This window comes from Nerophis ophidion, linkage group LG01, assembly GCF_033978795.1.
Source record: "Nerophis ophidion isolate RoL-2023_Sa linkage group LG01, RoL_Noph_v1.0, whole genome shotgun sequence".
Classification (NCBI taxonomy): domain Eukaryota; kingdom Metazoa; phylum Chordata; class Actinopteri; order Syngnathiformes; family Syngnathidae; genus Nerophis; species Nerophis ophidion.
Window position 1 is genome coordinate 69350781 of NC_084611.1, and position 15224 is coordinate 69366004.

The window sequence follows — 15224 nt, forward strand, 5'->3', positions numbered from 1 at the left end:
CTTCTTTGCTTTTATTTGTTGTTGTATCTTTATGTCAGCAATTGGGACTGTTTGAATGAAATTGTCTGTGGCTCCATGTTAACGAAGTTGCCTGTACTATTTGACTGATGCATTTTATTGATTGATTTATTATTTTTCTTTCTTTTTCGTTTTGTGTGTCTTGTTTTTTAGGGGGAAAGGAACATTTAATATTGATTGTAAATACGTTTGTACTTTAAGAAGTTGTATTTGCCTTAAAACTCCACAAACATTTTTCGACCCCTATGTACAGTCATCGTGTGCTCGGAGAAGAGGTAGGATTAAATTTAAGTTTTACTTCTTAATATTCCTTTTCAGATTTGTTGAAAGGTGCAAATGGATCCATGTGATGTTACTTGACGTAAACATGTCTGTAACAAATACATCAAAACCATAGCCACATGTGTAATGACTAACATTTACATAACATTTTGTAGACGGCATTGCATGTCTTGTCTTGTTCTATTCTGTCTTTTGAACGTACAAGTAAATGTCTTGTTTTTAGTGTGAGGTTTAACTGTTGTGTTTATTTTGTGTAATTGTGAAGTTTTTTGTACCTGAAAATCAGATATCCCGGCCCCCCAGACACATTTTTTCCTCTAAATCTGCTCCCCAGGTCAAAATAATTGCCGAGTGTGACCGTGTGTGACCGTGTGTCTTGGCTACCACTCTTTACCGCATCTCTCCATGAACCCCGAAAAAAACATCCGACCAGGAGCGTTGGGCTGCAGTGCATTGTGGGTAGGCGAGTCTTGTACATGATCATGTTCTGTCGGTTCATTTGCAAAATAAACCAGAGAGCACAACTCAGCTTTGATACAAAATGAAAGTAAAAAGTCATGTTGGAATATTTAAAAAAACTCAGCTCGGATTAATTACTGTTCTCTTGGTAGTGGAGAAGAAGTGGGGGTTAGAGGCAAAGGTGGTCTCTGATCCATCTTTGACACGGCAGAAAAGGGGCTGTGAGAGGTTAGACCGAGGAGGCATGTTTTTTTTTTTTTACTACAGCTGACGAAGCACGTATGTTTTTCAAATTAGACTGTGTCGTATTTTGGGGGAATCAAACAAACTTTACAAAGAGGTTTTAGGACCAGACAATCCATTGGATTCGATACAATTATCTTATTCAGGAATTACATTTTATTTTGAAAAAGTTATCAGTAATCTGGAAATACGTGTTATTTATTGGAATTGTAGATTGAAAAAAGAAATAATCAAAAGCCATACATCATGAAACAGGCAACAGAAGTACAACAAATCAAAGTTGGAAGAAATATTACATACGCAGAGGCATTTAAAGTGAGAAATCAAGAAAGTGTAGAAGAGAACAGAAGGGTGAATAGTTCAAGAAATAAAAAAAAACAAGAGGCAACAAATACAGGAATTTCCACGGACAAACTAGTTGTATTCCTGGCTTACGTAATAAACTGTACAGAACAGACTAGAAATAAGACTGAAAAGATCAAAATAATTGTCAAAGCAGCAGCAAAGTTGTTGAAAGAACTATCTTGGGACCGGGTGCAAGCTGTACTACAGAGAGTAGACATGACGGAGTCATGTTACCACATTTCAACACCCTGTTAATTGTTCAGTGGAATGCCAGAAGTTTGATAGCAACCGAACATGAATTAAAAGGATATATTAAAAATATGAAAACTAAACCACATATAATTTGTATTCAAGAAACATGGCTGAAGCCAAAATTAAACTTTATAATAAAAGGATATATAACGATTCGTAAAGATAGGAATGATGGGTAAAGAGGATAATGTGCCACATTTATTAAAGAAGATGTAGTCACGAGTAAAGAAACAGCAGAACCTTTAGCAAAAACATTTGTTAAAGTGCACGGTAATGATAATTTGAGAAATGTAGAAAAACAAAAGAGAGAAGAAACGATGAGTTTAAATATTGGGGAAATGATGGAAGACAACGATAATAGCTTTACCAACACTATGGATATGACATTTTCTTTGAATGAAATGGTTCGAATTTTGAAAAAGGTTCAAAATACGTCACCGGGGAAATACCTGGTGAGTTATCAAATGATCAAAAACTTAGGTAGCATCGTCAAAGAAGTGGTCTTGAAATGATATGACAGGATATATGAAGAAGGAGAATGACCGGCAGAGGGGAAACTTTGCGGTAATAATTCCAATATCCAAGTCAGGGTAAGACCCGGAAGAGGCAGGAAATTATAGGACGATAGCATTGACCTCAAATTTGGGGATAGTAATGGAAAAAAATATTAATGAAAGACTAGTATATTATTTAGAGTCAAAAGAAATAATCAAAAAACTAACAAAGTGGTAAATAATGTTCAAGACTGGGGAACGGCTTGGGGTTTAAGATTCTCTGTTGGAAAGACAAAAGTCATACATTTTACAAAAAGAAAAGTACAAAACAAGCTCCAAATAAAAACTCTACGGTGAAAATATAGAAGAGGTACAAGTATTTAAATATTTAGGAATATGGTTTGATAAAAATATGAACTAGTCAACCCACATCAGCAAAATAGATTTGATTAGATTAGATTAGATAGTACTTTATTTATTCCTTCAGGAGTGTTCCTTCATGAAAATTAAAAAATAGGGGAAAAAGTAAAAAGGTGTTCAATATAATGAGGGCTTTGAGGGGTAATGATTGGGGGGTTGATAGGTTGACGTTGAAAACTATATATGTATATATATCACTTTAATTCCATCTGTTATTGATTACGGTTGCATTATTTACCAATCTGCTTCAAAAACATGACTTGGGAAAATAGACTCGATCCAGTCACAGGCTTTAAGGTTATGTTGTGGAGCTACTACATCAACCCTAGTGGCAGTATTACAAGTAAAAATGAATGAAAAACCTTTGGACAAGAGGAGAGATCAACTCTCAGCAGTTTATCAGGCAACTTTAAAAGGATCCAAGCAAGGATATCCCACTTGTCCAGTGCTACCAAACTGCCAAGAAAAAGAGAAAAGAAAAAAAAGAATAGTTTTGGGTGGATTATAGGAGACATATGTAATAAAGTTAAAATTGACAATATTAAAGTTAGTCCTACAGTACCAATGCCTGCAATACCACCGTGGATGTTTGATAACCCAAAAGAAAACATGCAATTAGTAAAGAATAGAAATTTAAATAGTTACCAGATAGAAAAATGGATTGAGATATGATATATACAAATGCATCAAAAACTATAAAAAAATTAAAGGTAAGAGCTGCAGCAGTTATCCCACAAGGAAACATAGTATTAAATAAAATAATCAGTGGTAAACTATCTGTTTTTACGGGGGAATTGGTAGCAATTTATATGGCAGTTAACTGGATAGAGGAAAACAAAGCAAGGAAAGTAGTTGTGTGCTCGCACTCCAACAGTGCATTGATGAGCATAAAAAACATAGCATCAGAAACAAGACAAGATTTAGTTTATGAAATAGTTCAGGCAATCTACAAAATAAATAAAGCGGGAGGTGTGGTAAAATTTCTTTGGGTTCCTTGGAAGATATAGTAGGATGGAATTCACAACACATAGGATATAAAGCATTATACATGTATTTAAAAAAACATTGGGTTAAATAAAAGAATATAGAGTAGGGATCCATCTCGGTCCACACTCCATTTCAGTAGGTGGCGCTAATGCACACCAGAAGGTTGCTTGCCGGAAACAACCGCCCACCTCCGGCATCAGTCCCCGCCTACTACTCCCGGTTGGAAATTCATTTGAGCAAAAAACACTGGAGTGAGAGGAGTTCTTCAAAACCGCGGAGAATCTTAAAAAGCTTACAGAAAACGAGAAAAACTTACAGCGGGTGCCTTTCGGACATTCACCGTTGTTTTCGTTGATTTCCCCTCGGAGCAAGGATTCGATGTCTGGAGTCTTTGGCGAGAGCAGGGGTCGCTCTCCTAGCGGTAATGGCCGACTCTCTTCGACGGCCGTTGACGGACCCGCCAGCGTTAACGGGGACCAGCGAGCCGGAGATGAAAATGAAAAATCTATAAGTAAATATATGTGTATATATATATATATATATATATATATATATATTGCATACCGCATGTTTTTTTCTTGTAAAACGAGAATCATTTGACTCACCAAACTGCGATTGTGTTAAAGGGATCGCGTTAGGATCTTACGGCAATTCCTCTATGAAACAAAATATATGAATACACATAATATTAAATAATTCGAAGGTTTAAACACACCTCGATAATCATCTTCCAACTTTGTAAGATCGTTTAAACAAAGTTCTTCGTCTTTCACTTCGTCGTCATCGGCTGGTAAAAAAAAAAAAAGTATTACAACGTCGTACACGTGCAATGCTTTTAACGTTTAAATGCTTAAATGGAGTTAAACCATTGTCTAATAACGTGGTAAAGCAGAGGTAATGGTGTGTGAGTGTGTGTGTGTGTGTGTGTGTGTGTGTGTGTGCGTTTGTCAAAGTGACATATGGGGACATTTTTATGAAATTTCACCTTACATATGAGGACCTGTTGAAATATGAGGACATTTTCCATGTCCTCATATTTCCCGCAATGCTATCGTGTTCTAGACCCTCCCAGCATGTTCCCAGACCAAAAATCTCTAAAGTCTTCATTTGTCAAATTTTCAGAAAAAGTGTGTGAAAGTGTGTTTAATTTTTTTGCTCACCTTCGATTTTGCCCCTAGTGGCTATCTTTGCTATTATGACACACACACACACACACACACACACACACACTTGTCCTCATATGTCATATGTCCTCATATGTCATGTGGGTCAGAAACTCACACACTCCAACATTTTGAAAAACATCTAATCATTACAGCAATAAACATACTTTTGAATTATAAATCAAATAACACATGTTCAACTGATCTGATGATCCCAACCTTTTTTATGTTAGTTTTATCTATTCATTTGGTTTATCTGGAGAGGATATGGGCTAGACGATTAGTAATAAAGGGATTACGGTGATGATTTAATTGGTTTGATTCAGTATTTTACTGTATTGGTCTTTTTGCTATTATGTTGGCTAAAATACAATGCCGCACAATAATTAATTTAAATCTGCCTGAAATGTAGGTTTTTGCATAAATGCCTCCCCCCCCCTCCAAAAAAAGGAGGCCACGGGGAAGACCCAGGACACATTGGGAAGATTATGTCTCCCGGCTGGCCTGGGAACGCCTCGGGATCCCCCGGGAAGAGCTAGACGAAGTGGCTGGGGAGAGGGAAGTCTGGGCTTCCCTGCTTAGGCTGTTGCCACCGCGACTTCACCTCGGAAAAGCGGAAGATGATGGATGGATGGATGGATGGTATAACAGCGGTATATGAAAACGATGTTACTAATGCTGTTACTTTTACCGGTAACTAGTAATCTAATAACTTTTATGTACGCTACAACGCTGTTACGATGCGTTTGATGTAATGTGGCATGCTACTTTTGATGTGATTGTATGTCAACAAGACAGCGTTAGAAGCACAAAAGGTTTAGTGCAGGTAATATCTTTTTACTAATGAAAGCAACCCCCGGAAGTAATTACGAACACGATATCAAATAGACAGAGGCCTCATCCACACGCAAACAAAAACATTCAACAGAACTATCTTAACTGCCACTGCTAAGCTAAAAAATACAGCTGAACTGTTCTGTTATGTCTGGGCGCTGACGTCCCACGTCACTTGGCAAAAGGCACGGCTTTTTAAAGGCACACACACACTCTGCACTCATGAAATGTCTCCCAACTGTATATGCTAGTTATTTAAAACAAACATTTTTCAAGTAACACATTAATTACAAACCCCGTTTCCATATGAATTGGGAAATTGTGTTCGATGTAAAGATAAACGGAATCCAATGATTTGCAAAACCTTTTCAACCCATATTCAGTTGAATGCACTACAAAGACAACATATTTGATGTTCAAACTCATAAACTTGATTTTTTTTTGCAAATAATAATTAACTTAGAATTTCATGGCTGCAACACGTGCCAAAGTAGTTGGGAAAGGGCATGTTCACCACTGTGTTACATCACCTTTTCTTTTAACAACACTCAATAAACGTTTGGGAACTGAGGAAACTAATTGTTGAAGCCTGGAAGGTGGAATTCTTTCCCATTCTTGTTTTATGTAGAGTTTCAGTCGTTCAATAGGCCGGGGTCTCCGCTGTCATATTTTACGCTTCATAATGCGCCATACATTTTCGATAGGACTGCAGGCCGGCCAGGAAAGTACCTGCACTCTTTTTTTATGAAGCTGAATGTGGCTTGGCATTGTCTTGCTGAAATAAGCAGGGGTATCCATGAAAAAGTCGGCGCTTACATGGCAGCATATGTTGTTCCAAACAGATGGGTAACTTACAGATGAGTAAGTTACCCATGCCTCGGGCACTAATGCACCCCCATACGATTACAGATGCTGGCTTTTCAACTTTGCGTCGATAACAGTCTGGATGGTTCGCTTCCCTTTTGGTCCGGATGAAACTATGTCGAATATTTCCAAAAACAATTTGAAATGTGGACTCGTCAGACCACTGAACACCTTTCCACTTTGCATCAGTCCATCTTAGATGATCTCGGGCCCAGAGAAGCCGGCGGCGTTTCTGGATGTTGTTGATAAGTGGCTTTCGCTTTGCATAGTAGAGCTTTAACTTGCACTTACAGATATAGCGACAAACTGTATTTAATGACAGTGGTTTTCTGAAGTGTTCCTGAGCCCATGTGGTGATATCCTTTAGAGATTGATGTCGGTTTTTGAAACAGTGCCGTCTGAGGGATCGAAGGTCACGGTCATTCAATGTTGGTTTCCGGCCATGCCGCTTACGTGGAGTGATTTCTCCAGATTCTCTGAACCTTTTGATGATATTATGGAGCGTAGATGTTGAAATCCCTAAATTTCTTGGACTTGCATTTTGAGAAAGGTTGTTCTTAAACTGTTTGACTATTTGCTCACGCAGTTGTGGACAAAGGGGGTGTACCTCGCCCCATCCTTTCTTGTGAAAGACTGAGCATTTTTTGGGAAGCAGTTTTTATACCCAATCATGGCACCCACCTGTTCCCAATTAGCCTGCACACCAGTGGGATGTTCCAAATAAGTGTTTGATTAGCATTCTTCAACTTTATCAGTATTTATTGCCACCTTCCCCATCTTCTTTGTCGTGTGTTGCTGGCATCAAATTCTAAAGTTAATGATTATTTGCACAAAAAATTTTTTTTCAGTTTGAACATCAAATATGTTGTCTTTGTAGCATGTTCAACTGAATATGGGTTGAAAATGATTTGCAAATCATTGTATTCCGTTTAAATTTACATCTAACACAATATCCCAACTCATATGGAAACGGGGTTTGTACTTTATTTAGTAATTCTTTACATTTATGAAAGAGTATCTCTCTTTGTAATTGAACTTTTGATCAAGGAACGACTATAATTATTTCTTTTTAAAATAGATTCTCCAAACATTGTTAATTGATCAACTCTGTATTATCAGGATATGGTGTATTTGCTCTTGCATCAATTTAAAAAGGTTATTTTGTGGTCGAGTACCGAGGGAAGTTCATCTCAAGACATGAGCGAGACAAGAGACAGAAACCCTCTATAATTATCTTTACTATTTATCTGGCATTATATGCTCATAATTTTATCAACAAAAAGTGCTGATAATGTTATAATTAATAAGTCCTAACGTTATTGTTGTGTGTTTTGTTGCAGACACCAACTGTTGATGTTCTATCTCAACATTCTCCAGATTCAGATGTGAGCGATGAACCGACTTCATCCCTCCAACAGGTTATTACTTGACTATTTTATTATCCATCCATCCATTTTCTACCACCTGTCCATTTTTTGGGGTGGCGGGGTGTGCTGGAGCCTATCTCAGCTGCATTCGGGCGGAAGGCCTGGACAAGTCGCTACCTCATCACAGGGCCAACACACATAGACAACATTTACACTCACATTCACAGACCAGGGCAGTGGTTCTTAAGCTTGTTGGAGGTACCGAACGAGTTTCATATGCGCATTCACCGAAACCTTCCTTAGTGAAAAATAAAATGATGTTTTTTTTCAGATTTAAGACAAAGTTATATGTCTTTGGTAACACTTTAGTATGGGGAACATATTCTAAATAACAAAGACCTAGTTTAGAGTTTTTTGGACACTAGGGGAACATATTTGAAGTAACAAGGAATTAATTTAGAGTTATTTGGTTAGGGTTAGGGTTAGAGGGTTAGGGCCAGTTTTAGACAGATATGGTTATAATAAGGCCATGCCGAATAAGGCATTAATAAGTACTTAATAATGACTAGTTAACAGCCCCATGTTACTAATTTGCATGTTAATAAGCAACTAATTAATGGTGAATATGTTCCCCATACAAATGTGTTACGATTTTTTTTTACTGGTGCACAAAATGAACCGTGCATGAACATCACCTTGTTCAAAGAACAACAATAATAATAATAATAATAATAATGTATTAGATTTATACTGCGCTTTTCTATTGTTAGATATTCAAAGCGCTCACAGAGAAGTGGGAACCCATCATTCATTCACACCTGGTGGTGGTAAGCTACATCTGTAGCCACAGCTACCCTGGGGTAGACTGATGGAAGCGGGCCTGCCAGTTTGCGCCTACGGCCCCTCCGACCACCACCAATCATTCATTCATCATTCATTCACCTGTGTGAGCGGCACCGGGGGCAAGGGTGAAGTGTCCTGCAACCCTCAGGTTTCTGGCACGGCCGCTCTACCCACTACGCCATGCCGTAGTGCATAAACTCACAAAAAATTACACACATGCAAATGAGTGTGACTTCTGCTGTTGCCGTATCCGCAATACGCCGATACGGAGAAGTTTTTATTTATTCGATGAGTCGGGTGTGTCTTGACCTCCGCCGAACCCCTGAGCCCAACTCACCGAACCCCTAGGGTTCGATCGAACCCAGGTTAAGAACCACTGCAGTAGGGCCAATTTATTGTTGCCAATCAACCTATCCCCAGGTGCATGTCTTTGGAGGTGAGAGGAAGCCGGCGTACCCGGAGGGAACCCACGCAGTCACGGGGAAAACATGCAAACTCCACACAGAAAGATCCTGAGCTCAGGATTGAACTCAGGACTACTCAGGACCTTCGATTTGTGAGGCACATGCACTAATCCCTGTTCCACCGTGCTGCCCTATATCTGCTCAAAATTTGACACAACCTATACTTCAAAAGACATTTAATCCTTTTAACCTCTCACAGATCAGTTTATATGACAACATTTTTGTAAGGGAACATCCATGTTAGTCAGTGTGGAATTTACAACTCATGTTTAGCAAAACAGGAGATGTTACAGATCAGCAACATTAATTTTATATGTGATCACTTGTCATGTACTCATATATATTGAACTAAAAAAGACTTCAGTGTGTTTCATATAAGGTCCTCATATTTTCTGAACCACATTAGTATGTGTTACAATGTTTAATTCAAAGCTTTAAAATGAGTGTTTCAATCCAGGTCCTTATATTTTCTGAACCACATTTTAGTGAATGTTACATTCTTAAATAATAGTCTAAGAGCTAAAACGCTATAATAATCTTTACTGTTTATGTAGAATTATATGCTCAGAATATTATCAACCGAAAGTGCTGATAATGTTAATTATTTCTTACATTATATTTTTGTGTTTTGTTGCAGACACCAACTGTTGGGGTTCTATCTCAACATTCTCCAAATTCAGATGTGAGCGATAAACCGACTTCATCCCTCCAACAGGTTATTATATGTCTATTTTTACTATATCTGCTCTAAATTTGACCCACCCTATATTTTGAAAGACATTTATTAATTTTAATCTCTCACAGATCAGTTTATATGACAACAATTTCGTAAGGGTACATCCATGTTAGTCAGTAGGGAGTTTAGAACTCATGTTTAGCAAAACAGGAGATGTTACAAGTCAACAGCATAAATTCTACATGTGAGCACTCGTCATGTCCTCATATTGTTTGGACCAAGAAAGACTTAGGTGTGTTTCATATAAGGTCCTCATATTTTTTAACCAGGTTAGTGTGTGTTACAATGTTAATGTCAAAACCTTTAAAATTAGTGTTTCAATTCAGGTCCCTTATGGTGTGTGTTACATTCTTAATGAACTGTCTAAGAGCTGAATCATTATAATAATCTTAACCATTTATCTGGCATTGTATGCTCAGATTTTTATCAACAAAAAGTGCTGATAATGTTATAATTAATTAGTTCTGACATTATAGTTTAGTGTTTTGTTGCAGACACCAGCTGTTGATGTTCTATCTCAACATTCTCCAGATTCAGCTGTGAGCGATTAACCGAATTCATCCTTCCAAAAGGTTATTACATGTCTATTTCATTACATCCACTCTAATTTGGACACTTGAAAAATCCATAGATTCAAAATAGAATGTTGCAAAAATTACGATGGTATAAAACACACACCGGACTTTTGTGTTTTCTTACTGTAGCTACGTTGAACCCAAAGGTTATGTTTGCTTTGTCCTACTTCTGGTGCTTTTTACTGTACTTCTTATAACTCATTTTTCTTCAATTCAATTAAATTTATCTCCAGATCACAGAAATGCTGACAACGCTCCAGAAAATGCAGTGCCACTTGTTTACAGCCGGATTCTGCAGCGCTGTTTTCAGTGATCAAAGTATTGGCTTTTAGAATTGTTGTTGTGTGTCTGGGGAAGCACAGAGACGAATGTGTTTGCACAGGAGGCAAACCTGTTAGAATTGTGCCATTTGTTATCAAAAATATTGGTAAGAAAAGTAAAAAATAGTTTGTGATTTTAAGTGACTTCTTCTGTAAGGCTACAATACATTATATAATTTCAATTAGTTTTCACGTATAAGCCGTACAAAATGTGGTGCTGCGCCACTTTCAGTTAAATTAAGAGGAAGACCTTGTTGCGCGATATTGAATGTGTCATTTGTAGTGGGGAAACATATTTCCATATGATTAAAACTGTTACTAAAAATAAATCTTATTAAGAAATGCAAATATTATTTCTAGTAGGATTTTAACGACCTGCAGATATAAAAAGTGTTTGACTAAAGTTGTTGGCCTAGAAATGTAGTTTAAAGTTATTTAATTTTCCATCAGATATTGGATCTTGAATACTCCGACAATACAGATTTTGAAGATCAAACCTATGTTCCAGACTCAAAAGGCAGTTCTTCAGATACAAGTGTTTGCAGCAGTGATCTTAGAGTCATACCATGCCTCTCCCAAAATTTTTTGAAGGACACCTTCAAATCATTTGGGATAGTCAAAACACAGAGTGAAATCCCCAATTCAAGCACACTTGGAAGTTTCAGTTCATCATTAGCAAGCAGTGGTCATAGTTCTTTAGAGACAGATTGCAGCTCTGATTCTGGTTCACTAACCGTCTGATTCCCAGGCCTGTAGGACCATTGGAAAGGCATGTCCCTATATGTCACGTTTTTGTCATGAGTCCTGATATGTCACCCAAACACGTATGTGTGTGTGTGTGTGTGTATGTGTGTGTGTGCGTGTCCACATCTTCCCACGTAACATTCCCAGCCATCAATACATCGAAGCAGGGTCAAACATATGGTTAACCTTAACCTATTTAGTTCCTCCCAATCGTTTAAATATGTTTTCGGGAAGTCTGGTTGTTGTTTCAAATGATCGTAAACATTTAAACTGTCAAATGACTGGTCAGATGCTGATCAGAGGACACTCTGAATCTTCGGTGTGCGACGATCGTAAACATTTAAACTGTCAAATGGCTGGTCAGATGCTGATCAGATGACATTCTCAAGCTTCCTTAAAAACTGACCTCAACCTGAACCTTCCTTTGTTCCCTCTTAACCAATTCCTCTTCAGATCTTAACTCCACCCTCTTCCTGGTTAAATCACTCCCTCTTCAGGTCTTAAATCCACCCTCTTCAGGTCTTAAACCCACCCTCTTCCTGGTTTAAACTCCACCCTCTTCCTGGTTAAACCACTCCCTCTTCGGGTCTTAGCTTCAACCTCTTCCTGGTTAAAAGCCCACCCTCTTCCTGGTTAAAACACTCCCTCTTCAGGTCTTAACTCCACCCTCTTCCCGGTTAAAACTCCGCCCTCTTCCTTGTTAAACCACTCCCACTTCAAGTCTTAACTCCACCCTCTTCCAGGTTAAAGCTCCACCCTCTTCCTGGTTAAAACCCCGCCCTCTTCTTGGTTAAAACTCCACCCTCTTCCTTGTTAAACCAATCCCACCTCAGGTGTTAACTCCACCCTCTTCCGGGGTAAGCCACACCCATTTGACCTTTGACTCTTGACATTTGACCTTTGAACTTGACCCCTCATAAATCATTGATTTATGACCCCTCATAAATCATTGATTTATGACCCCCCATAAATCATTTATTGGCAGAAGGTGTCCCCTTAAATTCTCTCATAGAGTTTGATGTTTACTATAATCTCTTAATAAGAAATGCCATTTTAAATGTGGACAAAACCAGCACTCAGAAATAAACACGACTTCAGTTGGGTTCCAAATCACTTTGTTACTAGTAGTTTGTCTGGATACTTACCAGAGTAAGCCCTATTTGGTTTAAGACAGCAGAGTGGTGCAGTGGGAGAGTGCTGGGCCCATAACCCAGAGGTCGATGGATCGAAACCATCCTCTGCTAAGGTTTAGGTTTCAGGTGAATCTTTGACTGATTCTTGTATTGAAACAAAGGCCAACACCCATTCAGCCCACAGCTGTCTTCTCTAACTCTTTGGGAATTACATTCATGATTCCTGCAAAGGTGAGAGTTTAAACATCTTATAAGTCAATCTCAACAGTACAGTTACAATCCATCCAACGCCCGGAGAATACAGTGACTTGAACGAATGACAGATTTCACTGGTTTGTGCATGACATTTTCATGGAACCCAGCATTCATGATGTTGAAGCCTGAGGTCTTTCTTTATGAGAACCCTCTAAATTTGGTGTTGTGTGTGCTCAGCTGAACATGAGCTGATCAAGTATGTTGCAAACTACTTCATGATAAAAACACAGGACCTTGCTATGATTTATTTCCCGGTTTATGTATAAAGGTAAGAAGTAAAGTCAAAAAAGGCTTGTTTCCACCCTGTTTCGAACAGGGGACCTTTCGCGTGTTAGGCGAATGTGATAACCACTACACCATGCAAACTGCTGCAAGAACACACCTTTGTCAAGACTTACAAGTTGATATTCGGCCGATGGAAAACATGTGGCTCGCAAGTCTCATTGCTGTTATTAGCTGCATTGCATTTCTTGCCTTTTGTAGATGTTGTTATATCCCTTGTGCACGTAGAATGTGTTCCACTTTGTAGCATTTCAAACGCTCTTCCTCTTAACCGAATTCATGAACAGACATTGTTATGCAGGCATTGGTGGTTCAGTGGTAGAATCCTCGCTTGCCATGCGGGAGACCCGGGTCCGATTCCCGGCCAACGCATCTGTTGCTTTTTTTAGATTTTAAATAATATTCATAAGGGACAAAAGCAATGTTTGTGACAACCGCAAGACACAGGCATTCCACTCAAAAGGTATATTGGACTCACCGAAGACTGAAGCAGAGTACTCCAAGTTACTCCCATCCAAAGACAATGACATTGAGCCATCGTAACAAGAGACTTTCTAATAATTGGGGGAGTAATGAATCAAATTTAGAAGTCAGTCTCTGTGGCACAATTGGTCAGCGCGCTCTGCTGTTAACTGAGCGGATGGTGGTTCAAGCCCACCCAGGGACGACACTTTGCCACGAACACAGTTTGAGGGTTTTCTTGTACAGCCCGTGTCCTTCTCTAAATTGTCACAGTGGTTTCGAGATAAAACGTGTGCCACGTTTGCAACCGTGCTTGTTTAAAATACTGATAATCAATGCTCTCCCCTCAAATTGGTTATACGTTGAGTATAGGGTTATAGGCATCAAGTTGAAATCCATGATGTTCCAGGCACTGTAGCTGTCAGTCAAGATGCCTGTTTGTTAAACGGGAGATGTTTGGCTGATATCCTGTCAGTGTCTTGGTGTTTTTTCTGTATCACCTTCTCAGCTTGTTCTCAAACCACGTGAATCTGGGCCTAACTTCTATTCGTTTTGAATGAAATCCCAATGGATCCACAGAGTTTGATGTTTACTACAATTTCTTAATAAGAAATGCCATTGTAAATGAGGACAAAACCAGCACTCAGAAATAAACACGACTTCAGTTGGGTTCCAAATCACTTTGTTACTAGTAGTTTGTCTGGATACTAACCAGAGTAAGCCCTATTAGGTTAAAGACAGCAGAGTGGCGCAGCGGGAGTTTGCTGGGCCCAAAACCCAGAGGTCGATGGGTCGAAACCATCCTCTGCTAAGGTTTAGGTTTCAGGTGAATCTTTGACTGATTTTTGTATTGAAACAAAGGCCAACACCCTTTCAGCCCACAGCTGTCTTCTCTAACTCTTGGGGAATTACATTTATGATTCCTGCTAAGGTGAAAGTTTGAACATCTTATAAGTCAATCTCAACAGTACAGTTACAATCCATCCAATGGCCGGAGAATACAGTGACTTGAATGAATGACAGATTTCACTGATTTGTGCATGACATTTCCATGGAACCCAGCATTCATGACGTTGAAGCCTGAGGTCTGCCTGTATGAGAACCCTCTAAATTTGGTGTTGTGTGTGCTCAGCTGAACATGAGCTGATCAGGTATGTTGCAAACTACTTCATGATAAAAACACAGGACCTTGCTATTATTTATTTCCCGGTTTATGTATAAAGGTAAGAAGTAAAGTCAAAAGAAGGCTTGTTTCCACCCAGTTTCGAACAGGGGACCTTTCGCGTGTGAGGCGAATGTGATAACCACTACACCATGGAAACTGCTGCAAGAACACACCTTTGTCAAGACTTATAAGTTGATATTCGGCCGATGGAAAACATGTGGCTCGCAAGTCTCATTGCTGTTATCAACTGCATTGCATTTCTTGCCTTTTGTGGATGTTGTTATATCCCTTGTGCACGTAGAATGTGTTCCACTTTGTAGCATTTCAAGCGCTCTTCCTCTTAACCGAGTTCATGAACCCACATTGTTATGCAGGCATTGGTGGTACAGTGGTAGAATTCTCGCTTCCCATGCGGGAGACCCGGGTCCGATTCCCGGCCAATGCATCTGTTGCTTTTTTTAGATTTTAAATAATATTCATAAGGGACAAAAGCGATTTTTGTGACAACCGCAAGACA

The 15224-nt window shown here is 38.9% G+C and overlaps 5 non-coding genes across 5 annotated transcripts; 3 read left to right on the forward strand and 2 right to left on the reverse strand.

Annotated features, from left to right (window-relative positions):
• Window positions 1–13091: 13091 nt before the first annotated feature.
• Window positions 13092–13164, reverse strand: trnav-aac (transfer RNA valine (anticodon AAC)). Its single transcript has one exon. It is a non-coding gene; the product is annotated as a tRNA-Val (tRNA).
• Window positions 13165–13381: 217 nt separating this feature from the next.
• Window positions 13382–13452, forward strand: trnag-gcc (transfer RNA glycine (anticodon GCC)). The gene has a single exon. It is a non-coding gene; the product is annotated as a tRNA-Gly (tRNA).
• A 221-nt stretch (window positions 13453–13673) lies between these two features.
• On the forward strand, window positions 13674–13747 carry trnan-guu (transfer RNA asparagine (anticodon GUU)). The gene has a single exon. It is a non-coding gene; the product is annotated as a tRNA-Asn (tRNA).
• A 1044-nt stretch (window positions 13748–14791) lies between these two features.
• Window positions 14792–14864, reverse strand: trnav-cac (transfer RNA valine (anticodon CAC)). Its single transcript has one exon. It is a non-coding gene; the product is annotated as a tRNA-Val (tRNA).
• Window positions 14865–15081: 217 nt separating this feature from the next.
• trnag-ccc (transfer RNA glycine (anticodon CCC)) lies at window positions 15082–15152 on the forward strand. Its single transcript has one exon. It is a non-coding gene; the product is annotated as a tRNA-Gly (tRNA).
• Window positions 15153–15224: the final 72 nt, after the last annotated feature.